Below are 26,921 nucleotides of genomic sequence, written 5' to 3'. Positions count from 1 at the left end.
GTTTTAATTTGCATTTCTGATGATGAATGATGTTGAGCATCTTTTTATATCCCTGTTTACCATTCACATATCTTCTCTTGAGAAATGTCTATTCAAGTATTTTGCCCATTTTGTATTAGATTATCAGATTTTTTTCCTATAGAGTTGTTGAGCTCCTTATATATTCTGTTTATTGAGATTTTGTACATATGCATAATGGACTCCTATTCATCCATAAAAAAAAGAATGAAATCCTGTCATTGGCAACAACATGAGTGGAGCTGGAGATCATTATGTGAAGTGAAATAACCCAGGCACAGACAGAGAAACATTGCATGTTCTCACTTATCTGTGCAATCTAAAAATCAAAACAATTGAACTCATAGACATAGAGAGTAGAAGGATGGTTACTAGAGGCTGGAAAGGATAGTGAGGGATTGCAGGGAGGTGGGGATCATTAATGGGTCCAAAAATAGAATGAATAAACTTGCTATTTGATAGCACAATAGGGTGATTATAGTCAATAATAATTGCATATTTTAAAATAACTCAAATAACGTAATTGGATTCATTTTAACTCAAAGGATAAACGCTGGAGGTGATGGATACCCCATTCTCATGATATGTTTATTTCACATTACATGCCTGTATCAAAATATCTCCTGTATATTTTGATAAATATACATAAATACATACACCTACTAGGCACCCACAAAAATTTTAAAAAGAAAAAAGAAAATAAAAATATTCACTGGGTATGGCATAATCATGTGTTTTTTTAAATTTTTACTCATAAAGATTACCTCCTATTTTGAAATATAGTGTCTGATGAGTTATCTATTTTTGATTTAATATTTATCACTGTTTTTCATTCTTTGATAGCCTAAGTTTAGCTCATCACAAAACCAACAGCACAAGTAAAAATAATAAGGATTAAATATAGGATATGACTGCAATTACATTGTCTTTCTGCACACTGTCTTAATCTTAGTTCAGATAACAGAAACTTTATTTGGCTTGTGCCCATGCTCAAACTGCTTTGCCAAACATCTGAGCTTCATTTATTCTCATTAAAAGGATAGAAATTACTTGCTTGTTTGTGAAAAGCTAACTCAACATGCTTGTCATAGTTGTCTTCAATTTCTAAATGGATAATAATTAGGCATCTTCTGCACATATTTAAACTGACCTCAGAACATTTCCTATGCATGTGTTGGGATGGCAAGAGAAACCAAAAATGTCTTAACCAATTTGAAGTGCATTTCATTCATATTCACACTCTGCGTATCAGCAGTTTGTGATTGGCACCTCCACGTTGTTGAGGACCAAGACTGTCTAGGCCTTTGCTTTTTATCATCAAATTGTGGCTTAGATTTTGTGTTTCAAATTACCTCTTTGCCTCCCACTTGGAAGTGCACATTCTATTTGGTGTGACCTGGAAAGTAAATATATCATTTCTGCTCATATTCCATTTGTAAGGTCATGCACATCTGTGTGGAACCTGGGAACTTTTGTTTTGCCTAGATGGTCACACACTCTACTAAAATGTATATTATTATAGAAGACGTGCCCAGAAGGAGACAACTAGCTGGCTCTGTCTCAGTGGGTTTCTCTTCTTATTTTCCAGGTAAAGATGCAACTGGATTTGTCTTCAATTGTCTAATAGTGCAATTCTCAAGACCCCACAACAATTGCGAGTTCCTGTCTTTATAGAATTAAGGTTATACAATTTAACCAGCATCATTCTAACAACAGTGGTAATGGATTCTACCCTAAACTCCTACATGGAACATCCTAAATTCCTATGAGCCTGTTTAACCTTGAAAATACTTACGATGCTTGAAATTTGGGGCTATGCAAGGACTGGGTGGAGACTGAAATCTTTAACTATCTGACAATGCCTTATTTCAATATATCTTAAGCCACTCACTATATTATAGTCCATCTTATCCCATGAGGTCATCTGCTGCCGTACTCCTACATTTGTGATTTTTCACAGTAGCCACCCCATTACTCAAGTATGAAACTGGAGTGTGCACACACATTTCTCTGTTCTTTTGCTGTCACGTGGGATGAATTACAAAGGAAAACCACTTTTCCACTGTAGGCATTTATGCCTGAGTCCTCTCATCTCTGTATTTCTCAAGAGATGTCTTCCTCCCTGTGATTTGGCTTCCCTGTCTCTGCTTTTAGCCGCACTGGTGTCAGAATAATCTCTCTAGGAGACTGCTTTGAAATTACACTTAAATATTAAAATGGCCTCCGCTATACAGTGAAAAAACTCTCTCACTTTTTAGTATGTTACAGAAGGAATTCATGTTTTTTATTCACCTGTCATTCCTGCTATCTCCATCTTTAGGCAAGCCTTTTTTCACTACCTGTACTTTCCTCATCATGCTACGTTCTCTCTCACCTGCATTTCTTTGCATATGTCCCCTGGCAAAGCCCTGACAAAATATCTAGTGAGGCAAAAGTGTTTCCTCCAAAGAAGTCTTTCGGATATCTGCCCATACCTAAATCCTCCCCTGTTCAACCATCTTCAGACACTGCATTTATTCTTACAGCAACAGCTACTTATGAACATTACAAAACTTATCAAGCTTCCCTATAGTATTCCCTTCCAAAACTCCCTTCCAAAAGGGAAAAAGTGTTTTTTTAAAAATATGTGTGTGTGTGTGTGTGTGTGTATATATATATATATATATATATATATATATATATATATATATATATGTTACTTACTGCAGCAGCCCTGTCTGGTTTATGGCGTGCAGCCTGTGTACAATATACATTTGTTAGATAGTACTATTCTGGCTGAAAGCTTTTCAGTTTGATTGTGATAAAGAGCGTTTTCATTATCTTCCTACGTCTATAAAATATTTCTTTCTGTATCTTAAATATGGTATTCCAAATATCACCTTCAATAGTGGGTATAATTTTAGTGCAAGTACTTTTAAGTAAGGATTTATGATGCAATTTTAGATTCTTCTTTTTATGAACCATTGAAAAATAGGAATTAAAACGTAATGGTAATTTTGATTGGTTTCAAAAATAAAATATATTTTGTAGTATTTAATCTTGAATATTTAAAATTCCAGGTGATTCTAAAAATTATTCAATGGATCTTAGTGAGCTTTTGTGCTTTTAGTATGACCCTGGAGGCATTTATGCATAAGTATTTATAAGTACTTTGACTTCAGTCAAAGAAATCTGAAGAATCTCATGGGGCAGCATGAACTATTATGTTTCTCTAAACCAGGAAAATGAACAAATCAATTTGCATTTTGAAATCCACAGAGAATGAAAACCTCTAGTTATAGTGTTATGAATCCCTCTAGGAGCAGTGAGTGGAAGTATTCCCTGCAATATCATATGGTGACATTTTTATTACCAGGAACTATTTTTGCATATACAAATTAAAATATGTTCTATGCTTTTGCTTTCTCATTGTGCGCATATACTTAGAAATCTGATTCATAATGTTATCCTTGAATCTTTATTGCTTACCATAGGCTGCTTGTCACGACGGGGAGTCCTAAGGGCTATTGCAACTTTTATTGCTACATACATACTGGTCGTATCATATGAATGTATAAGGCCAATTAAGAGAGTCCTTTAATTCATAACTTTGGGTACATTCATGGGAAATTTGCTTTAGAGTTGGCAAGAGTGCATCCTTAGGTGTAATTTAATTTAAATATCTCAACTGAGAATTATTTTAATGGGAGATTATAGAGTATGCTATCAGTAAATTGGGCAAGTAATAATGAAAACGCAGTAAGTTTTCTATGCAAATTTAACCTATTAAGTAACCTAGGCATAGTGGAGAACACTATGGAGGTTCCTCAAAAAAGTAAAAATAAAACTACCATATAATCTAGCAATCCCGCTGCTAGGTATATTTCCTAAATAAAGAAATCGCATGTCAAAGAGATACCTGCACTATTCATACGAGTGCAGCACTCTTATTGCAGCACTATTCATAACAGCTAAGATTTGGAATTCACCTAACTGCTCATCTCTGGAGAGAATGATGATGAAAATGTCATACATTATACCATGGAGTATTATTCAACTGCAAAATTAATGAAATCCTGTCATTTGCAACAACATGAAAGAAACAGAAAGAAATTTTATTAAGTGAAATATAAGTCAAGCATACGAAAAACAAAAACACTTTCATGTTCTCACTCATCTGTGGGAGGTAAAAGTGAAAAAATTGAACTCATGGAGATTCTATTAGGTGATTTCTTGCATAAAAATATCTATGACTGGGTAACTAATAAGAAAATAAATTCAATTTGCTCAGATTTCTGCAGGTTTTACAGGAAGCACAGTGCCAACCTCTGCCTATGGGAAGATCTCAGGAAGTTTTTATTTAAGGTGGGAGCAGAAGGAGGAGCAAAAACTTCACCTGGCAAAAGCAGGAACAAGAAAAGAGTGAGTTGGGGGAGATGCCACATACTTAAACAATCAGATCTCTTGAGAACTCACTAGCTATCATGAAGACAGTACCAAGCTATAAGTGATAGGCTCCCATGACCCAAACATATTCCACCAGGACCCATCTCCAACATTGGGGATTACAATTAAACATCAGATTTGAATGGAGACAAATATCCAGACAATATCAGAGAGAGTTCAGTGTTGGAATGATGGCTACTAGTGGCTAGGAAAGGTAGCAAGGGAGGAGATAAAGTGGTGATGGTTAATGAGAGTAGCATCACTTATATAAAATAAAACTAAATTGTATTTTCTAACTTAAAAGTTTTTAAAAATTCTCACTCTTCCTCCCTTCTAGTTGTTCTGATTGAATATAAATAGTTGTAAGTTACCTTTCACTCAGCACCACACTTAAAAAAATGAACCAAATAGGCCGGGCGCGGTGGCTCAAGCCTGTAATCCCAGCACTTTGGGAGGCCGAGACGGGCGGATCACGAGGTCAGGAGATCGAGACCATCCTGGCTAACACAATGAAACCCCGTCTCCACTAAAAATACAAAAAAATTAGCCGGGCGTGGTGGCGGCGCCTGTAGTCCCAGCTACTCGGGAGGCTGAGGCAGGAGAATGGCGGGAACCCGGGAGGCGGAGCTTGCAGTGAGCCAAGATCGCGCCACTGCACTCCAGCCTGGGCGACAGAGCGAGACTCCGCCTCAAAAAAAAAAAAAAAAAAAAAAAAAGAACCAAATAATAAAACATGACTTATCAAAATTTGTGGGATGCAGTAAAAGCAGTGCTTAGAGGGACTACATAGCATTGAATTCACATGTTATAAAAGAAAAAAAAAATCTAAAATCTATTACCTAGTCTTCCACTTTAGGAAATTAGAAAAAGAAGAGCAAGTTAAACTCAAAGTAAGTAGAAGAGAATAAACAATAAGAATTAAAGCAGAAATCAACTAAATTGAAAACAGAAAATCATACAGAAAACCAAGAAAACCAAAAGCTGGTTCTTAGGAAAAATCCATAAAATCACTGAGCCTGTAGTCAGTTCACTAAGAAAAGAGAGAAAAACAAATTACTAATATAAAAAATGAAAATGGGCCATTTTGAATTATATAGTCATGAAAATGATGACAAGTGGGAGAAATTATATTCAAATAATGCGTCTGATAAAGAACTCAGTAACTCAACAAGAAATAAAACAAGACAAATAACCTGATTAAAAAGTGGGCAAAGAATATAAACAGACATGTCTCAAAAGAAGACATAGAGCAGTCACCAAACATGAACAAATGCCCAACATCACTGATTATTAGAGAAATGCAAATTAAAACCACAATGAGATATCATCTTACACTACTCAGAATAGCCATTATTAAAAAGTCAAGAAACAACAGATACTTGTGAGAAACTAGAGAAAAGGAAACACTTATACATATTGGTAGGAATATAAATTACTGTAATTTCTATGAAAAACAGTGTAGATATGGTAGGAATATAAATTACTGTAATTTCTATGAAAAACAGTGTAGATATTTCTCGAAGAAGTAAAAATAGAACTACCATTTGATTCAGCAATTCCACTACTGGGTATCTAACTCAGGAAAAGAAACCATTATATCAAAGGACATCTGCACTTACATATTTATCTCATTACTATTCAAAATAGCAAAATCATAGAATCAACCTAAGTGTCTATCAACAGATGACTGGACAAGAAAAAACGTCACACACACACACACACACACACACACACACACACAAAATATACTACTATTTACCCATAACAAAGAATAACATTATGTCTTCTGCAGCAACATGGATGGCACTGGAGACCATTATCCTAAATGAAATGCCTCAGAAACAGAAAATCAATAACTTCTCTTTCTCACCTGAAAGTGAGAGTTAAAGAATCGATACACATGGACATACAATATGGACTAACAGACACCGGAGACTCTAAAGTGTGGACGGGTGGAAGGGAAGGAATAAATGAAATACTAGCTAATGGGTAGAATGTACACTCTTTGAGTAATGGCTATATTAAAAGCCCAGACTTCACCACTATGCAATATATTCATATAACACAATTGAATTTGTACCTCTAAATCTATAAAAATAAAGAAGTTACAAAGAAATACTATGAACAATTACATACCCACAAAGCTGATAAACTATTTGAAACAGACCAATTTCTTAAAATGCACACTCTGTCAAAACACATAAAAATAAATAGATAATCCAAATAGGCCTCTGTCTATTAAATAAATTAAATCAATACTTAATAACCTTCTGAAAAAGGAAACATCAGAACCAGATAGGTTCACCAGTGAATTCTACCAAACATTTAAGAAACAGACAACACCAATTCTCTTCAATCTCTCTTAGAAGAGAAATTTACAAGGAATATTTTCTAATTCATTCAGTGAAACCAGCACTACCCTAATACCAAATCCAGAAAAGCCATTACAAGAAAATACACTATTGACCAATATCTCTCATGAACATAGATGCAAAAGGCCTAAAAGAAAGGATAGTGGACATAACAACTTACTTATAAAACTTGTAAAGAGTACTGTGTTGTCCATAGTTAAAATCATAAATAAGATAATCTCAACTATATAAAGAAAAAATCTGCATAGGAATAAAAAACTATTATATTTTAAAAAAGTAAGTATTAGCAAATGAAACACAAAAATGTATCAAAATATCACTCCACCACAACCAGGTGGGATTGATCTCAGGTATGCATGGTTATCACCACATTCAAAAATCGGTTAATGTAATCCATCACATTCGTAGGCAAAAGAAGAAAAATCGCATGATCATATCAATAGATGATAAAAAAGCATTTGACAAAATCCAATACCCATTTATTAAAAAGCTAGGAAATACAAGGAAACATCCTAACTTGATACAAAAAATTAAAAACCTACAAGAAACCTACAGCTAACATTATATTTAATATTGAGAAACTTGAATCTTTCTTGCTAAGATCAAGAATAAGGCAAGAATGTCCTCTCTCATGGCTGATTTTCTACATCATACTGGAAGTCCTACTAACTCAATATGGTAAAAATAAATTAAAAAATATACAGTTTGGAATAAAAAGAAAGCTGCCTTTGTTCACAGAAGACATTATCATCTATTAGGATCCCCCCACATAAAAATACTTAGGTAAACATGTTACAAAATGTGTATAAGATATAATAAAGAAAAATGTCAAAACTCTAACCAAAGTTATCAAAAAACTAAATAAATGGAAAGATATTCTACGTTCATGGAAAGCAAGATGCAATATTATCAACATGTCAGTTCTTTCCAACTTGATCTACGATTCATTGTGATACCAATCACAATTCCAGAAAGTTATTTTGCAGATAAGACCAATTTATTCTAAAGTTTATACAGAGATGCAAAAGATCCAGAATAGAAAACACAATATTGAAGGAAAAGAACAAAGCTGAAGGGCTGACACTACTCAATTTCAAGATGTATTTAAAGCTACGGTAATGAAGACAGTGTCATATTGGTTTAAAAAGAGGCAAATGAACTGATGGAATGGACTATAGAAAAAAAGATCCATACAGATAGTCCAACGATTTTGATTAATGAGCAAAAGCAATGCAATGGAGAAAAGATAGTTTTTCAACAAACAGTGTTGGAAAAACTAGACATTCATATGCAAAAAAAAAATGAATCTAGACCTATACCCCTCATGAACCTTAACTCAAAGTGTATCACAGACCCAACTGTAAAGTATAAAACTATAAAACTCTTCCATAATAATATAGTGGAAAATCTAGATGCTCTAGGGTTGGGTAATTAGCTTTTTATATGCGATGACAAAGGTACAATCTATGAATAAAATAGTTGATAAACTGAACTTGATTAAAATTAGAAATTTCTGCTTTGTAAAATACATTGTCAAGAGAATGAAAATACAAGCCACAGGCTTGGAGAGAATATTTGCCAAAAAAATGCATATCTTCTAAAGGACTGATACCCAAAATGTACAAAGAACTCTTAAAACTCTGCAATGAGAACACAATCAGATTTTCAAAATGGGCCAAAGACGTTAACAAATACCTTACCTAAGAAGATATTCAGATGGTAAATAATCATATAAAAAGATTCTCACAATCATAGATCATCAGGAAAATGCAAATTAAAACAATGAGATAACTCTAATTGCTACAGTCTAGAACACTGACAATACCTAATGCTCACGAGGATGTAGAACAACGAAATTCTCAAAAATTGGTGTTGAGAATGTAAAATGACAGAAGACTGTTTGATGTTTATTTACAGAATGAAATAGCCTCTTACAATACAACCTAGCAATCATCCTTCCTGATATCTTCTCAAATGAGTTGAAAACATATTTCCACATAGTAATCTGCACATGAATGTTTATAGCATCTTTATTAATAATGTCTAAAACTTGGGAGGATTGAGATGCCTTTCAGTAAAAGGTGCTACACCCAAACAATAGCATATTGTATAGCACTAAAAAGAAATTAACCATCAAACAGTGGAAAGAGATCAAGAAAAGAGAACCATAATAGTGAGTGAAAGAAGCCAATTTAAAATGACTACACACTGTGTGATTCAATTACATGACATCCTTTAAAAGGCAAAATTAAGGAGACAGAAATAAATTAGTGGTTCCCAGGGGCTGTGGGGGAAGGATAGATGACTAGGTGGAGCACAGAGGATTCTTCGGGCAGTGAAACTACTCTGTGTGATACTATAGTTGTGGATACATGTCATTATGCATATGTGCAAACACATAGCACGTACGGCACCCAAAGTGGACCCTAACGTAAATGGTGAACTTTTAGTGATAATGATGTGTTAGGTTCATTAGTTGTAACAAATGTACCCTCTGGTGGGGGATGCTGATAATGCTAAAGACTATGCATCTGTACATTCTCAATTTTGCTGTGAACCTAAAACTGCACTTAAGAAAAAAAGCAACCATATCCTGTAATTCTTTCTTTCCTCTGTCAATGTTTTTGATAAAATGTTGCCAGTGGCTGCTAAGTGGGAAATTTAACCCAAAATATTTTCTAGCACGTAATATACTCGAAAAGATTCATAAGTAATTCCTATTTTATCACATATATATTTATAATATAAACAAATATAATTTTATGTTTTATTGTTTGAAATATTTAAAATATTAGCATATTAGCATAAATCAAATGTCAGTAATACACTGATTATACTTGCTTTGATATTTGACAATTTTTTAAAAAACCAACATGAGAATAATCATCTCTGCTTCAGTCTAGACTCAAAAATTAGATGAATGCTCTATACATAAATGACTGGCTTCAAATAACAGTTTTCATTTATATTATTTATGTATCCCCAGGCTGTCCAATATATGTCTTTTATAAGAATCTGTAAATATGTGAGCCATAATTTTCTAACTCAAGATACTTATGTTGGAATTTTTCTGTGACTGGACAATTTACAAAATACAATTGTATACTGAGTAGTTGCCAACGATGTGTTTAATGGGCAAAGATCTGAATTTGTTTCTCAATATTTTTGCAACTCTATAAAACTGCAATTATGCCAAACATATGGACTCTATTCAATTATATTTACATAATATATATTGGGCTAAAATATGCAAAAGAAACGATGTGTCTGAAATAAAAATAAGTTTTTCTTTCTTTTTTTTTTTTTTTTTTGAAATGGAGTCTCGCTCTGTCGCCCAGGCTGGAGTGCAGTGGCACGATTCTGCAAGCTCCGCCTCCTGGGTTCACACCATTCTCCTAACTCAGCCTTCCGAGTAGCTGGGACTACAGGCACCCACCACCACGCCCTGCTAATTTTTTGTATTTTTAGTAGATTTGGGGTTTCACCGTGTTAGCCAGGATGGTCTCCATCTCCTGACCTCATGATCCACCCGCCTCGGCCACCCAAAGAGCTGGTATTACAGGGGTGAGCCACCATGCCCGGCCAGAATAAAATAGTTTTACATTATATAGACCATCTTGCCTTACTTAATTACAGGATACATTCTGGGAAATGTGTCATGAGGCACGTTTGTTATTGCATAAACACTGTAGAGAGTACTTAAACAAATCTAGATGACATAGCCTACTGCCCGCTATGCTAAATGGGATAGCCTATTGCTCCCTGAGACTCTGCTGAAGTTGCTTATCAGCTTAAGGAGATTTTGGGCTGAGACAATGGGTTTTTCTACATATACAATCATGTCATCTGCAAACAGGGACAATTTGACTTCGTCTTTTCCTAACTGAATATCCTTGATTTCTTTCTCCTGCCTGATTGCCCTAGCCAGAACTTCCAACACTATGTTGAATAGGAGTGGTGATAGACGGCATCCCTGTCTTGTGCCAGTTTTCAAAGGGATTGCTTCCAGTTTTTGCCTATTCAGTTTGATATTGGCTGTGGGTTTGTCATTAATAGCTCTTATTATTTTGAGATACGTCCCATCAATACCTAATTTATTGAGAGTTTTTAACATGAAGGGCTGTTTAATTTGGTAAAAGGCCTTTACTGTATCTACTGAGATAATCATGTGGTTTTTGTCGTTGGTTCTGTTTATATGATGGATTACGTTTATTGATTCGTGTGTTGAATCAGCCTTTCATCCCAGGGATCAAGCCAACTTGAACGTGGTGGATAAGCTTTTTGATGTGCTGCTGGATTCAGTTTTCCAGTATCTTATTGAGGATTTTTGCATTGATTTACATCATGGATATTGGTCTAAATTTTTTTTGTTGTTGTGTCTCTGCCAGCCTTTGGTATCAGGATGATGTTGGCTTCATAAAATGAATTAGGGAGAATTCCTTCTTTTTCTATTGACTGGAATAGTTTCAGAAGGAATGAAACCAACTACTCTTTGTACCTCTGGTAGAATTTGGCTGTGAATCCGACTGTTCCTGAACTTTTTTTGGTTGGTAGGCTATTAATTATTGCCTTGATTTCAGAACCTGTTATTGGCCTATTCAGGGATTCAACTTCTTCCCAGTTTAGTCTTGGGAGGGTGTATATGTCCAGGAATTTATACATTTCTTCCATATTTTCTAGTTTATTTGCATAGACGTGTTTATAGTATTCTGATGGTAGTTTGTATTTCTGTAGGATTGGTGGTGATACCCCCTTTATCACTTCTTATTGCATCTATTTGATTCTTCTCTCTTTTTTTGTTAGTCTTGCTAGTGGTCTGTCAATTTTGTTGATCTTTTCAAAACCCAGCTCCTGGATTCACTGATGTTTTGATGGATTTTTTGTGTCGCTGTCTCCTTCAGTTCTCTGATCTTAGTTACTTCTTGCCTTCTGCTAGCTTTTGAATATGTTTGCTCTTGCTTCTCTAATTATTTTAATTGTGATGTTAGGGTGTCAGTTTTAGATCTCTCCTCTTTTCTCTTGTGGACATTTAGTGGTATAAATTTCCCTCTACACAGTGCTTTAAATTTGTCCCAGAGATTCTGGTATGTTGTGTCTTTGTTCTCATTAGTTTCAAAGAACATCTTTATTTCTGCCTTCATTTCGTTATGTACCTAGTAGTCATTCAGGAGCAGATTGTTCAGTTCCCATGTAGCTGAGCGGTTTTGAGTGAGTTTCTTAATCCTGAGTTCTAGTTTGATTGCACTGTGGTCTGAGAGACAGCTTGTTATAATTTCTGTTCTTTTACATTTGCTGAGGAGTGCTTTCCTTCCAATTCTGTGGTCAATTTTGGAATAAGTGCGATGTGGTGCTGAGAAGAATGTATATTCTGCTGATTTGGGGTGGAGAGCTCTGTAGATATCTATTAGGTCTGCTTGGTGCAGAGATGAGTTCAATTCCTGGATATCCTTGTTAACTTTCTGTCTTGTTGATCTGTCTAATGTTGACAGTGGGGTGTTAAAGTCTCCCATTGCTATTGTGTGGGAGTCTCAGTCTCTTTGTAGGTCTCTCAGGACTTGTTTTGTGAATCTGGGTGCTCCTGTATTGGGTGCATATATATTTAGGATACTTAGCTCTTCTTGTTGAATTGTTCTCTTTACCATTATGTAATGGCCTTCCTTGTCTCTTTTGATCTTTGCTGGTTTAAAGTCTGTTTTATCAGAGACTAGGATTGCAACCCCTGCCTTTTTTTGTTTTCCATTCACTTGGTAGATCTTCCTCCATCCCTTTATTTTGAGCCTATGTGTGTCTCTGCACATTAGATGGTCTCCTGAATACAGTACACTGATGGGTCTTGACTCTTTATCCAATTTGCCTGTCTGTGTCTTTTACTTGGAGCATTTAGCCCATTAACATTTAAGGTTAATATTGTTATGTGTGAACTTGGATCCTGTCATTATGATGTTAGCTGGTTATTTTGCTCATTAGTTGATGCAGTTTCTTCCTAGTATTACTGGTATTTACAATTTGGCATGTTTTTGCAGTGGCTGGTACTGGTTGTTCCTTTCCATGTTTAGTGCTTCCTTCAGGAGCTCTTGTAGGGCAGGGCTGGTGGTGACAAAAATCTCTCAGCATTTGCTCGTCTGTAAAGTATTATATTTCTCCTTCACTTATGAAGCTTAGTTTGGCTGGATATGAAATTCTGGGTTGAAAATTCTTTTCTTTAAGAATGTTGAACATTGGCCCCCACTCTCTTCTGTCTTGTAGAGTTTCTGCCAAGAGATCTGCCATTAGTCTGATGGGCTTCCCTTTGTGGGTAACCTGATCTTTCTCTCTGGCTGCACTTAACATTTTTTCCTTCATTTCAACTTTGGTGAATCTGACAATTATGTGTCTTGGAGTTGCTCTTCTCGAGGAGTATCTTTGTGGTGTTCTCTGTATTTCCTGAATTTGAATGTTGACCTGCCTTGCTAGGTTGGGGAAGTTCTCCTGGATGATATCCTGCAGAGTGTCTTCCAACTTGGTTCCATTCTCTCCGCACTTTCAGGTACACCAATCAGATGTAGATTTGGTCTTTTCACACAGTCCCATATTTCTTGAAGGCTTTGTTCATTTCTTTTTACTCTTTTTTCTCTAAACTTCTCTTCTCGCTTCATTTCATTCATTTGATCTTCAATCACTGATACCCTTTCTTCCATTTGATCAACTCGGTACTGAAGTTTGTGCATGCATCATGTCGTTCTTGTGCCATGGTTTTCATCTCCATCAGGCCATTTAAGGACTTCTCTACACTGTTTATTCTAGTTAGCCATTCATCTACACTTTTTTCAAGGTATTTAGCTTCTTTGTGATGGGTTCGAACATCGTCCTTTAGCTCAGAGAAGTTTGTTATTACCGATGATCTGAAGCTTTCTTCTCTTAACTCGTCAAAGTCATTCTCCATACAGCTTTGTTCCGTTGCTGGCAAGGAGCTCTCTTCCTCTGGAGGAGAAGAGGCACTCTGATTCTTAGAATTTTCAGCTTTTCTGCTCTGGTTCCTCTCTATCTTCATGGTTTTATCTACCTTTGATGATGGTCTTTGATGATGGTGATGTACAGATGGGGTTTTGGTGTGGGTGTCCTTTCTGTTTGTTAGTTTTCCTTCTAACAGTCAGAACCCTCAGCTGTGGGTCTGCTGGAGTTTGCTTGAGGTCCACTCCAGAACCTGTTCACCTGGGTATCACCGGTGGAGGCTGCAGAACAGCAAATGTTGCTGCCTAATCCTTCCTCTGGAAGCTTTGTCTCAGAGGGGCACCCGGCTGTCTGAGGTGTCAGTTGCCCCCCTACTGGGAGATACCTACCAGTTAGGCTACTCAGGGGTCAGGGACCCAGCTGAGGAGGCAGTCTGTCCATTCTCAGATCTCCAACTCAGTACTGGGATAACCACCACTCTCTTCAAAGCTGTCAGACAGGGACATTTAAGTCTGCACAAGTTTCTGCTGACTTTTGTTCAGCTATGCCGTTTCTAGAGGTGGAGTCTACAGAGGCAGGCAGGCCTCCTTGAATTGAGGTGGGCTCCACCCAGTTTGAACTCCCAGGGGGCTTTGTTTACTTACTCAAGCCTCAGCAATGGCGGGCACCCCTCCCCCAGCCTCACTGCCACCTTGCATTTCAATCACAGACTGTTGCAGTGAGCGAGGCTCTGTGGGCGTGGGACCCTCCAAGCCAGTCACGGGATATAATCTCCTGGTGTGCCATTTGCTAAGGCCGTTGGAAAAGCGCAGTATTAGGGTGGGAGTGTCCCGATTTTCCAGGTGCTGTCTGTCATGACTTCCCTTTGCTAGGAAAGGGAATTCCCCCACTCCTTGCACTTCCTGGGTGAAGCAATGTCTTGCCCTGCTCCATGGGCTGCACCCACTTGTCTGGCAAGCCCCAGTGAGATGAACCTGGTACCTCAGTTGGAAATGCAGAAATCTCGTCTCCTGTGTCGTTCATGCTGGGAGCTGCAGACTGGAGCTCTTCCTATTCGGCCATCTAATCACCATCCCCTTTTTATATCTAATCTTATTGCACATTTAATAGACCAGAGTATAGTATAAAGATAATTTTTATATCCACGGTGAAACAAAAAGATGTATGACTTGCTGTATTGTAGTATTCAGTTGTTGCACATTCACTTTATTGTGGTGGTCTGTACTGAATTCAGCAATATCTGAGGTACACCTTCACTTTCATGCAGACAAGTTTTGCTCTATTGCTGGCACTGTTGCTTCTAAGAGATGTTGATCAGAAGCCAGGGAAGTTGCCTGCTCTTCAAGGTTGGTCATTGTAGCTGTGGCTCTGCAGTGCCATTTAGTAGCTGGTAGCTGAAGACATGCTGTATGCAGTTACCAGGGCAGGAGGCTGGTGCCTGCCTAACAAAGTGAGAAGTTGCTTGAGTTAATGAAGACCTTAGGCATATTCCTGGTGAACTGAAGTACGAGACTAGTATGATGACTAGTACTAGAGTACAAAGGGTTGTCTGGAAAGAGGTGACATAAAGTCCAGCACATATTTACAATTTACTTTCTTGATAGAAACCTAGGGAGAAAAGCCAGAGGTCCTGAGTGCCTGAGATTTGCTTGTCCATTCAATTGCTCTATTCAGAGTCACTCTGTGATAGGAGTGGAGGGAAGATGGCATAAGAAACTTAGTGAATAGTACTGTTTCTGTCTCTATTGCACAGGCCATCAACTGTCTTGGTCCCTTAGTGAGGATGACTTCTTATGAGTACCAAGACCCATCCTCTGCAATGCAGCCACCCGGGTAACTCTGTTTGGCCTGCTGGGATCTAGATGGCAAGAAACATATACTATGTGGTGGATATAGCTACTATTGCTGTTTTCTTTTTATCATATTTTTATTTTTCTTCTGTTTTTCTTTTTTATGGTCGCTTGAAGTTATTTCACACTGATGTAAATGTTTTCACATTAAAATGACTATTAATCTTGTCACTGTCTTCCTTGTTTATTTGCAAAATTTGTCCATTATGTCCATCTGTTATTTAAGCACATCCTCATCTCCTACTGATTTTTTCTTCTTATCTGTTGCTTTCATCTCAGTGACTGTATTTTTGGCTTTTACTTAGCTTCTGATTTTTATATTCCAAATAAATATCTTTAATTTGTAAATAAAAACTGAATACCCTTTTAAAAATGCTTATATTTACTGTCTATATCCTAAATGCACTAGTTATTCTCAATGTGCTTTATAAAAATGCTCTCCATGGTGGTGTGAGGATGAGGAAAAAATGTTTTTTTATAATCATACTAGGAAAGACCACATGTAGGGAGGCAACGTAGGCTAGTCAGTAGCTTACTGGATGACTTATAATGGAAGAACCTGCCCAGCACGGGCCTTTTAAATAAATGTTAGTGCCATTAACTATCTCCATCTGACATTCTAATAAGCAGTACTGGTGTCTTTGTAGAAAAAAAAATTCTAGTAATTTTGAGGGAAAGAATAGCTATGTCATAACAGAAATATGAACAAGTTAGTTCCTAACCTGCCACAGACACTAAGATTTTCTCCTACAATTCTAGATCATAACATAATTGAAGTGTATACATGTATTAAATTGACTTAGGCAAGTTTCTTTTCTTTTTCTCTCACTCCCTAACACATACATGCCTAATGGTAAGAATATAGTTCTTCATCTTCATCAGGGAATAATTCCAGAAACACTGCAGATACCAAAATCCATGGATGCTCAAACTTTTTATATAAAATGATTTTATATAAACTCATCTCTAAATTACTCATCATACTTAATACAATACCTATACATCATTTTATTCATGTGGAGTCAACCTTGCCTTGTATACAGCACAAGACAAATTCAAGTTTTGCTTTTTGGAACTTTGTGGAATTATTATTTTTAAAATATTTTTATCTGAGGTTGGTTGGTTGGTTGGAAAACCAATTGATGCAGAACTCAAGGATATGGAAGGCCTAATGTACTTGGAATTAGGAATGGGTTTGTAGACAAAACCTCTCAAAGTGAATGTCAAGTTGGTTGTAGCATTTTGTCAGTGTGTGTGCACGAAGTGAGGGGGGAAGATGTAACTGGGAATATTTATTTTTCCAATGAAAAATGTTACAATAATCAATTTAATTGGCACAATTGTTCAGCAAATAGACCTAGACCTATGTTTAAATATATATAGTTTATCAGTGTTTTTGTAAACTTTGTCAACATGTTATGAGGTAATTTTGAGAATTAGATTGTTGTTTATCAAAATACTGGATAAAAAATAGAAGCTGTGAAAAATAGAAGAAATTAGGTATTTGGTTGTCACACATAAGGCAGGCATGAAATTACAATGTAATTCCATGACTCTGCTTCAGGAAACAAATTGTCCTTATTGCCAGTACTCTACTTAATAAATTACTCTCTAAGTACTTAATACATGAAGTTACATTATTTTTTAAATTTTCTAGTCTACAAAATGGCAATGAGGGAAGTGAATGTCCTGTTTGGGAAAATATGAGGCAAAATATGGTTATAGCAATTGTATAGGCATATCTGATACAAGTGAATTGATGAACATTAAACCTATTACAAAATAACTTCCCCAAGAATCTAACAGCACCTAAGTGTTTGTATCTACCTTATTAGGGACATAATAAATATAGAGGCAATATTAAGGATAAGAGAAAGAGTATTTGAACAGATGAAAAATGTAGGCTATGTATAGAAATTACATTAAAACTTTGAAAAATATGTAGAAATGGCATTTTTAATATTTGATTAATCAAGATATCATAACTTTAGAGTTTACAAAATAAAATAATAGCACTCATCCTACCATTTTACTTTAGCTCTCATAGAGAGCTAAAATATTCATGAGCATCGAGCAGAACAGTAATTGACTGCATGGACTGAACTAATAAAAGACTGACATAATCTTTTTGACTTTTTGCTTAAAACATTGCTAATCCTTTGTTTAGTTTTTTTCGGAGGCAAGAAAACTTTTCTTTTGAGATATTAACAGCTTTTAGTAATTTAGTATACTCCTATGAACAAAATTTGGAGCATATTTGTTTCTCTCTATCTAATTTCTCCAGAATTTGGAAACTATTTGTGAGTATTCTTAACTTATGGCAACATAGTTATTTGCATGAGTGCAATAAGAATCTGTTTTCATCTGTAACAGGACACAATTGGAGAAACTAGTTATTTTACCAAGGTTTTGATAGGAATGGTGTGCTTTCCTTACGGTGCCAATAAAGCACTTGGAAAAACTGGCCTCATATTCTGTGTACACAGTCCCTGTATAAGGTTTCTGACCAGTGGAAAGTAAAGAATGCCACTTTCTGACAGGCTCAGAAGCCCCAGGTTTATCTTGGAACCTCAATAGTAGAGGAAATGCACCCAAAACATAGCTATTTGATGGCACAAATCCACGGCTGGGCTCAGCTTTTAAAAAGTCTTATCTGAGATTCCTAGTATGGAGCAAAGTTCCATCAAAGCAATTTGAAAGCTTATGTAAAAATAATTATTCTTGATTCATTGTATATAAATCATTAGGCCAAGTATAATAACGCAAATCAGTCAAAAACGGGAAACTGAAGAGAAAAAAAAAGTTTCAAAAACTACAGTATATCTGTTGTTAGATTCTAGGCTTGCCCAGTGTTTTTCCATTTTCATTATTTTCTACAGTTTGGACAAAATTCTAACTTTTTTTGGCTACAAGTCTGCAAAATGATGTCCATTTTTTTCCTTTTTTTCCATTTTTTCTAATTTGGAGTCACCAAAAACTAAGGTGTGCTTTCGTAAAACCATGAGAACTGAAGCTAAACAACTTAAATTTCAGAAGAAAATAACAGCAACTTATTTATATACATAAGCCACTTTCATACTGCCTACAAATGTATGAACGTCAGAGTAATGTGGTCTATATGCATTTTCCAGGATTGCTCTTTTGTTTGTTGTTGCTTTTCTCCCTTCCTCCCTCTATTTTCTCTTCGTAGGACATGAGAATTCACAACCTGCTAAAAATGAGCTTTCTTAATAATTCAGGAATTACCCATCTGGGAATAAACCATGCTAGCCATGAAAGATCAGACAAAACCTGAGACCAGAGACTCATTTTCTTCTAAAATGCTTTCTCCAAAAGATTTTTTAAAAATAAAACTGGAGAAATGTGAAAGAAAAATAAATCTCGTGGCCTTCGAAGCACGAAGCTAAGGAAAAAAGTCAAGCTTATAACTGTTTAGGGCCAACCTGCATCCCATTCTACTCAAAATCACCCTTCTGCCCACGGAGATAAATGCGTATCTGATTGCCTCTTTTGGAGAAACTAACCAGAAACTCAAAAGAATGTAACCACTTGTCTCGATCTACCTATGACCTGGAAGACCCCTCTCCCTTCAAGTCTTCCCACCTCTGCTTTGAGTTGCCCCGCCTTTGCAGACCCAACCAGTGTTCATCTTACATGTGTTGATGGAATCTCATATATCTAAAATGTACAACATCAAACTGTGCTCTGACAACCCTGCGCACATGTCTTCAGAAACTCCGGAGGCTGTTTCACAGGCATGCATCCTCAGCCTTGGAAAAAGAAACTTTCTAGGCTGGGCACGGTGGCTCACACCTGTAATCCCAGCACTTTGGGAGGCGGAGGCAGGGGAGTCACAAGGTCTGGAGATAGAGACCATCCTGGCTAATACGGTGAAACTCCGTCTCTACTAAAAACACAAAAAATTAGCCAGGCCTGGTGGCGGGCGCCTGTAGTCCCAGCTACTCCAGAGGCTGAGGCAGGAGAATGGCGTGAACCAGGGAGGCGGAGCTTGCAGTAAGCCGAGATCTTGCCACTGCACTCCAGCCTGGACGACAGAGTGAGACTCCTCTCAAAAATAATAGTAATAATAATAATAAACTTTCTGAATTAAATGAGACCTGTCTCTGATATCTGGGGTTCACAAGTGTATTCAGCTCCTTATTCCTTTCCTCTCAAAAGAGATGCAATACTATTTTAGCAATCCTCAAAGAGCTTATCATTCTCAAATATCAACAATTGAAATTTCGCTTTACTACAAAGCCCTCCAATCACCAGCGGCTCTCCAACATGCTTAAGTTCACTTCTTGCTATACAACTTTGCCCTATTTCTTCTCTCAATAGAAAGCAAGTCCTCATTTATCTAATCTGGGCAATTCCTCCCTCAGTATCCCTTCATATTTCTCATCTCTTCACAGCCTTTATTGTATTGTTTTTCTATTGAATTTATTAAAATGCTCACATCTGTACCCCATGCAAAAATTCTCTCTTTCTAGCGCAACACTCACTAAAACACTTCTTTCTCCCTTGGGTTTTGATTTTTAGAAGACTTTTTATACTTCACATGTTTCCATTTTCTCTTCTGCAATTTTTAGGGTTTTGTTTGTTTGTTTGTTTTTTGAGACAGAGTCTCACTCTATCGCCCAGGCTGGAGTGCAGTGGTGCAATCTCTGCTCACTGCAAGCTCCGCCTCCTGGGTTCATGTCATTCTCCTGCCTCAGCCTCCTGACTAGCTGGGACTACAGGCACCCGCCACCACGCTTGGCTAATTTTTTGTATTTTTAGTAGAGACAGGGTTTCACTGTGCTTGCCAGGGTGTTCTTGATCTCCTGACCTTTTGATCCACCCACCTTGGCCTCCCAAAGTGCTGGGATTACGGGCCTGAGCCACTGCGCCGGGCCTGCAATTAATTTTTAACAGTCTGTAATTTAATTTTGCCCCAGCATCAACTCAATAAATGTCAATAAATATGGTTTTGGCAAATCATAGGAAAATTCCCTGCAGACTTTCTAAAGTGTTTCACCTCACTATTCAAGACTAGTGTTCCTCATCTTCTCCCAAGACTATACAGTAAAATTTTTAATCATATTTCTGCGGTAGAAACTCTCATTTCTACAACATGTGCCTAGATGAAATTCTAATCGGCTACATCCAACTGCTTCCTGATAATTCTACTTAGGCTAACACAATCACCTCAAATCTAGAAAGTCTGATAGGGATATTCTTGCATCCCCCATGACATTTTGTTAGTTAACACTTTAGTCAGTGTCGACTTATGTATGAGCCCACCTTACAGAATTGTCTAAGTCAGAATTATGTGAAAATTTTTCCTGTCCTTCCATAGATCGTTGCCAAGTCTTGCCACTTCTACATTTTAGTATTTAATCTGCCTTGCTCTTTTGCCTTTTATTTCTACTATCATTCAAAATAATGCCATTCTCACTAGTCTACCATTACTCTAGGCCAGGACCTCTTAAGCTTCTTCCCATTTGAATGCTAACATGATTAAAAAGAGTTTCTTTTCTTCTTTCCTGCCTTTTAATTTATCCCCATTTCATACAAACAAAAGTCTGTAAACTTGAATGCAACATGCGAGGTTTTTTATTGCATCCCATATTCTTCTCTAGTCTCAGTTAAATCCATAGATTGCCTTACACTTTTTCACAAACATCACAGAACTTCTGGGCTTTCTTGGATGTACCACGTGATTTCAAAACTTCTTACTGTTTCATATTCTCTTCTTTGCCTATAATAATTTTATTTTCATTATTACCCCCCTCAATCTTGACCTCTGCTTTCTTTGAAAACTCATCATCATCTTTGAAGCCTGGATAAGGTGCTAATTTCTTAGAAAAATGTTTTCTACTTAATTCATGTCACAATAGAGAGTTCATTTTTCTCTACTGCTATAGTTAGTAAATGCTTCTATCTTTTATATGCTATGCCACATAACAAACTACCATTAATAATTTTGATTTTATCACAGTTACAATCTTATTTAAGATCAAGATTATTTGGTTTTATATCTGCCCTGTATGACTAAGCTGGTGTCTAGAATAGAGTCAGGATACATTTATACTTAAGAATTGAATTCATAAATATCTCTTTTTTTCTCTTCTATAAACTACAATTTTAAATATTTACAACAAGTAGGGGGAAAAAGTATAAATACATATATGAAAATGGGTTTAATGCCTTAGTCCACGCCAGTTTACTTGGTTTAATGAGAAAGTGTTATAAGTAGGTATTGGAATTAGTTAAAATATATATATATACACACACATACATATGTGTGTGTGTGTGTAAATGTAATGTTAATATAATATAATTTAAATAAGTATGATTTATATTTTGAGATCTAAAAACCGTTACAACTCTAATATACCAATTTTTCTGATAATGGCAATATATTTAAAATATTTTCTTTTGCAAATTTCTTATCATGCACCATAATTATCAGTGATTGGTGTGAAACAAATACATAATTATAGCTTTGATTTTGTGGTTGAAGAAAAATGTATGCATTTACAATATGTATATTTTATAGAAAATTGGAATTAAAAATTAAAGTATTCTGAATACATTCCCAGCCTAAACTACAGCATTTTTAATTAACCCTCAACTGATATCACATATTTTTCTCAGAATAATGAGCATTTATTTCATATATTTAAGGTAATTTTTACTCATTATTTTACTGTCAATTACAACACAAACTTAGGCTCTATTCAGAATTTTTCTCTTTTGTAAAAAGTTTACTTGGGAAATATTAACAGACTAAACATAACAGCGACAACAGAAAAATCATCATGAACAACTCTTGGCTCCTCTTCTTCAAGCGTAGATTCTATTTTCTTCATTATTACAATTTTCAAGGCAATTAATTATCGAAATTTATTTTAGGTTTATGATATTAGTTAAAAAGAAATATCTTTATATAAGATTTGCAGCCTTTCCTTGAACATCACACTGAGATATTTTTATTAAAGTAAATAGATGAGAAAAACATTATGAATTCATGCTTGTCATATATAATCTGGAAAAAGTAAATTCTTCAGGGAATCTCACTTTGGACTATAAAAGAAGGCATGCTTGCTACCAAATTTTTTCCTCTTATTAGAAAGAAAAAGTAAACAGAAAGATTTTATAACATAGTCATTGGAACAAATTGAGGATAGTATGAATATAAATATATTATGTCTAGATTAATTTTGAGCTTGCTAATTTTTTTCCTCAGCTTTTACTTGCCCTTTCACTTCATAAAAAATTCTTTTTCAAAGATCAAGGGCAGCTCCCTTTTTCTTGTATGGTATCAGACTCATTAACAGATTTTACAGGAGAGTTCCAGATTTCTGAATCAGAACAACAGTTACTTATAAACTGCTTCTTATGTCTGGGCAATTGTTTCTATTATCCCATGTTTCTCTTCCTGTTTTTAGGAAGGTTGAACCAGAACTGGTTAATATATTACTTTACATAGCAAAAGGACTTTGCCTACGTGATGAAACTGAGGATCTTGGGATGGTGAGTATCCTGGATAATCTGAGTGGAGTGAGGAGAGGAAGGGGTCTCTAGCCCAAGAATGCAAGCAGCCTCCAGAAGGTGGAAAAGGCAAGGGAACACATTCCCCGGGCAGAGATTACAGAAAGAATCAACAATGCACGCACCTTGATTGTAGCCCAACAAGACTGATGTTGTACTTCTGACCTCAACAACAGGGAGGTAATAAATATGTGGATTGATTTTTCCCTGAGACAGTCTCACTCGGTTATCCAGGCTGGAGCACAGCGGCACAATCACAGCTCGCTACAGCTTCAACCGCCTGCATTCAAGTGATACCCTGACACCAGCTGCCTGCTGCAGCTGGCTTATTTTTAATATTTTCTAGCGTCAGGGTCTCAACTATGTTTCCCAAGGCTGGTCTAAAACTTATAGACTCCAGTGATTCTCCTGCCTTAACCCCCTAAAGTGCTGGGATTACAAGCGTGAGCCACTATCTCCAGCCTGTTTTCTTAAGCCACTAAATATGTGGTAATTTGTTACAGCAGCAATAAGAAACGAATACATAAAGTTTATTCACAGTCAAGTTTCAGAATTATACTAGGTCACTGTTCTTCCAGCAACCCTGACTATGAGCTTTATTTTCTATACAGAAAATGATTGCTAGAGATGATGTCCCCAAACTTGGAATTTCATAAGCTATAGTTATCTTCTATTTTCTATTAGGAATATAAAAACATACTGTATTAGGGTACTCTAGAGGGACAGGACTAATAGGAAAGACGTATATGTAAAACAGAGTTTATTAAGGAGTATGACTCACAGTCACAATGTGAAGTCCCACAATAGGCCATCTGCAAGCTGAAGAGGAAGGAAGCCAGTCTGAGTCCCAAAACCTCAAAAGTAGGGAAGCCAATAGTGCAGCCTTCAGTCTGTGGCTGCAGGGAAACCACTGGTGCAAGTCCCAGAGTCCAAAAGCTGAAGAACTTGGAGTCCAATATTCAAGGGCAGGAAGCATCCAGCAGGTGAGAAAGATGAAGGCTGGAAGACTCAGCAAGTCTGGTTCTTCCAGCTTCTTCTGCCCGCTTTATGCCAGATAGAGGGTGGTTCTGCCTCCCCTAGTCCACTGACTCAAATGTTAGCCTCCTTTGGTGACACCCTCACAGATACATCCAGGAACAATGATGAGTTGATGGGTGCAGCACAGCAACATGGCACAAGTATACATATGTAACAAACCTGCACGTTATGCACATATACCCTAGAACTTAAAGTATAATAATAATAAAAAATAAAAAAAAAATTATTTGCATTCTTCAATCCTATCAAGTTGACACTCATTATTAACCACCACACATATCAAGCAACCGCAAGTTTCTGTGGTACAAGCAAGTTAAAAAGATTCAATAAAAAATCTCAGGCTTTTGATTTCTTGCCATGTTTTAAGTTTGTTGAATTAAATATTCAAATTGAAAATGCCAAACTTTCTGGTAATATCTTACCTGTTAATGGCGAATCAAGTCCCTCTGTCCTTAAATAGGAAAAACATTGTCCTAAAATGGATTACTTCAGATCCTGCAAGAAGCAATTGCTGAGGAAGAATTTCAAAAATCTGACAAAATGTATTAGAAGAAACACCTATGAGAGCAAATGAAGAGGTTGGAAGAAATGTGTGGGTGAGTCTTCAGAGTATGATACAATTCTAACCCAGTGGAAGGAGAGGAAAAAAGAAGTTTGGATGAAAGCATTAGACCTCTCTAAGTTTGTCAAGGATACTAGGGACTTCTTGAGCAAAAGACTTGTGGCTCCTAGGAAGCCCACTGCACTTATCTTGACTTTCACACAAAGACAATTATGGATTTCCATATGCAGTAGCCAGGCTCTTGTTTTATTATGTTCACTCTATTTGGATGTTTGCAAACCATCTTCATGTGGCAAGGCTAGAAAACAAACCAGATCTCTTGAGGCAGGTTTTCAAATGTGTCAATTGGAACTGCATAAATGATTAATGCTGCATATGTTTAATTTAACCCATCTTTCTGTGGAACAAACATTAGAGAAAGTGGCAAGGTTTAATAAAATTGTATTGGACTTGAAGTAGGAAATTCTAAATTTTAGAACACACTATTAATCTCTGTGAATAGAAACCCCTATGAAATAATTTTCATTCTCAGTTAACTTGCATTCTTTTCACTAATAGATACTAATTTATTTGTCTATATAAAATGTTAAATCAAAGTATTTATGCTGAGTAGATAGATATACATACACATACAAACGCATACAGATACACACTGCATTAGCCTGCTCTTACACTGTAATAAGACATACCCGAGACTGGGTAATTTATAAAGAAAAAGAGGTTTAATGAACTCACAGTTCTATGTGGCTGGGGGGGCCTCACCTTCAAGGCAGAAGACAATGGAGGAGCAAAGTCACATCTTACATGGCAGCAGGCAAGAGAAAGCTTGTGTAAGGAAATGCACCTTTACAAAATCATCAGATCTGGTGAGACTTATTCACTACCATGAGAAGAGTATTGGGGAAACTGCCCCCATGATTCAGTTATCTTCCACTGGGCCCCTCCCACGACATGTGGGAATTGTATGAGCTACAATTCAAGATGAGATTTCTGTGGGGACACAGCCAAACCCTGTCACACACATACCTGTTTCCATTCTGACTTATACTCAGTGGTATTTACTGGAAAATCTAGTGTTCTAGTGCTACAAATGCTCATACACATATCCTTTTCTTATCAATTACTCTTCAAGTGAGTCACCATTACAGTATTTTTCTGAAAACTGCAGATACAGGGGGAAACTCTCAGTTTGCTGGACAACTAAAACAGTCCTTTATGTTCCTTACTCTTAAAATTAGGTGATAGGAATATTACTTATATTACATCTAATTTAATATAATATGGTGCTAGTCATTAAGGGAAATAAATAAAGTAATAAAAATCACCACTTCTTTTTCAAAATTTGGTAAACTACCAAGAAGGAAAAGTCCGACAGTTTATTTTACAAAGAAAATTTAAGACAGACATTCCTTACATATGATGGATGCTATAAATTAGCACTAACAATCCTGGTAAGTTTAGATAATGTGTACAAAATATTTTCCATGAGACGTATTCACTTTGTCTTTTATTACTCCTTCCACCTGTTCAAATAAGATTAGCACTTGCCAACAAAAAGAAAAGCAAACAATTCTGAAAGAATGGGGCACTACTAAATTTATTAGGGCAGAGTTGTTTCAGCTGAGTAATATCATCTTTTCTGAAGATGCTATTTATCCAGTATAAGTGTATTTTTTTTAAAACATCTAGAAAACTGCCTGCTTCACACAACTTGGATGTGAAATATTGTAGTATAAATAATGTGTTAATTTCACTTACAATATAGCTGTTTATTAAATGATGCATTAAGTATTACATTTAATTGTTTGCTTTTTTAGAATTCTGAATACAGAAAATAAACATCCCATTTGGTATATTAGCCATAAACATATAATGGTCAGTGTTTGTGTTGTATCATGCTAACTTTTCCTACCTCAATTATTTCAGAATACCCTTATATAAGTGAGTCTATCCACATGAAAAACTACAGTGGAGAAATCTAGGTTCATCACTGATGACTTGTTCTTACAAATTATTTCGTTTGTATTTTGTGTATGAATCTGCTCTAATCTCTGGGGATACAGCAATAAACATAAGACAAATGTCCTACCAACAATAACAAAAACTTGTAAAATCCATGCTACATTAAAATTATAGTAGAATGTGTAGGGAGAGCATATTTGAAAGAGAAGACAGGAGAAACCTCTA

At 36.2% G+C, this 26,921-nt stretch overlaps 1 long non-coding RNA gene across 3 annotated transcripts in view; it reads right to left on the bottom strand.

Moving 5' to 3' along the window:
- The window catches only part of LOC139358892 (uncharacterized), a 79,521-nt gene that overhangs the window by 30,047 nt on the left and 22,553 nt on the right, over positions 1-26,921 (bottom strand). Inside the window, exons 2-3 of one of the 3 annotated variants that reach the window (XR_011614395.1) lie at positions 24,869-25,032; positions 24,595-24,667 (exon numbers count right to left, since the gene is read on the bottom strand). The exons of the other annotated variants lie outside the window; for them this stretch is intronic. This is a non-coding gene — a long non-coding RNA (uncharacterized lncRNA). The remainder of the gene's footprint in view (positions 1-24,594; positions 24,668-24,868; positions 25,033-26,921) is intronic. 3 annotated transcript variants of the gene reach the window in all.

The sequence above is a fragment of the Macaca nemestrina genome, chromosome 15, assembly GCF_043159975.1.
Source record: "Macaca nemestrina isolate mMacNem1 chromosome 15, mMacNem.hap1, whole genome shotgun sequence".
Taxonomy (NCBI): domain Eukaryota; kingdom Metazoa; phylum Chordata; class Mammalia; order Primates; family Cercopithecidae; genus Macaca; species Macaca nemestrina.
This window is presented reverse-complemented; position numbering and strand designations above follow the sequence as displayed.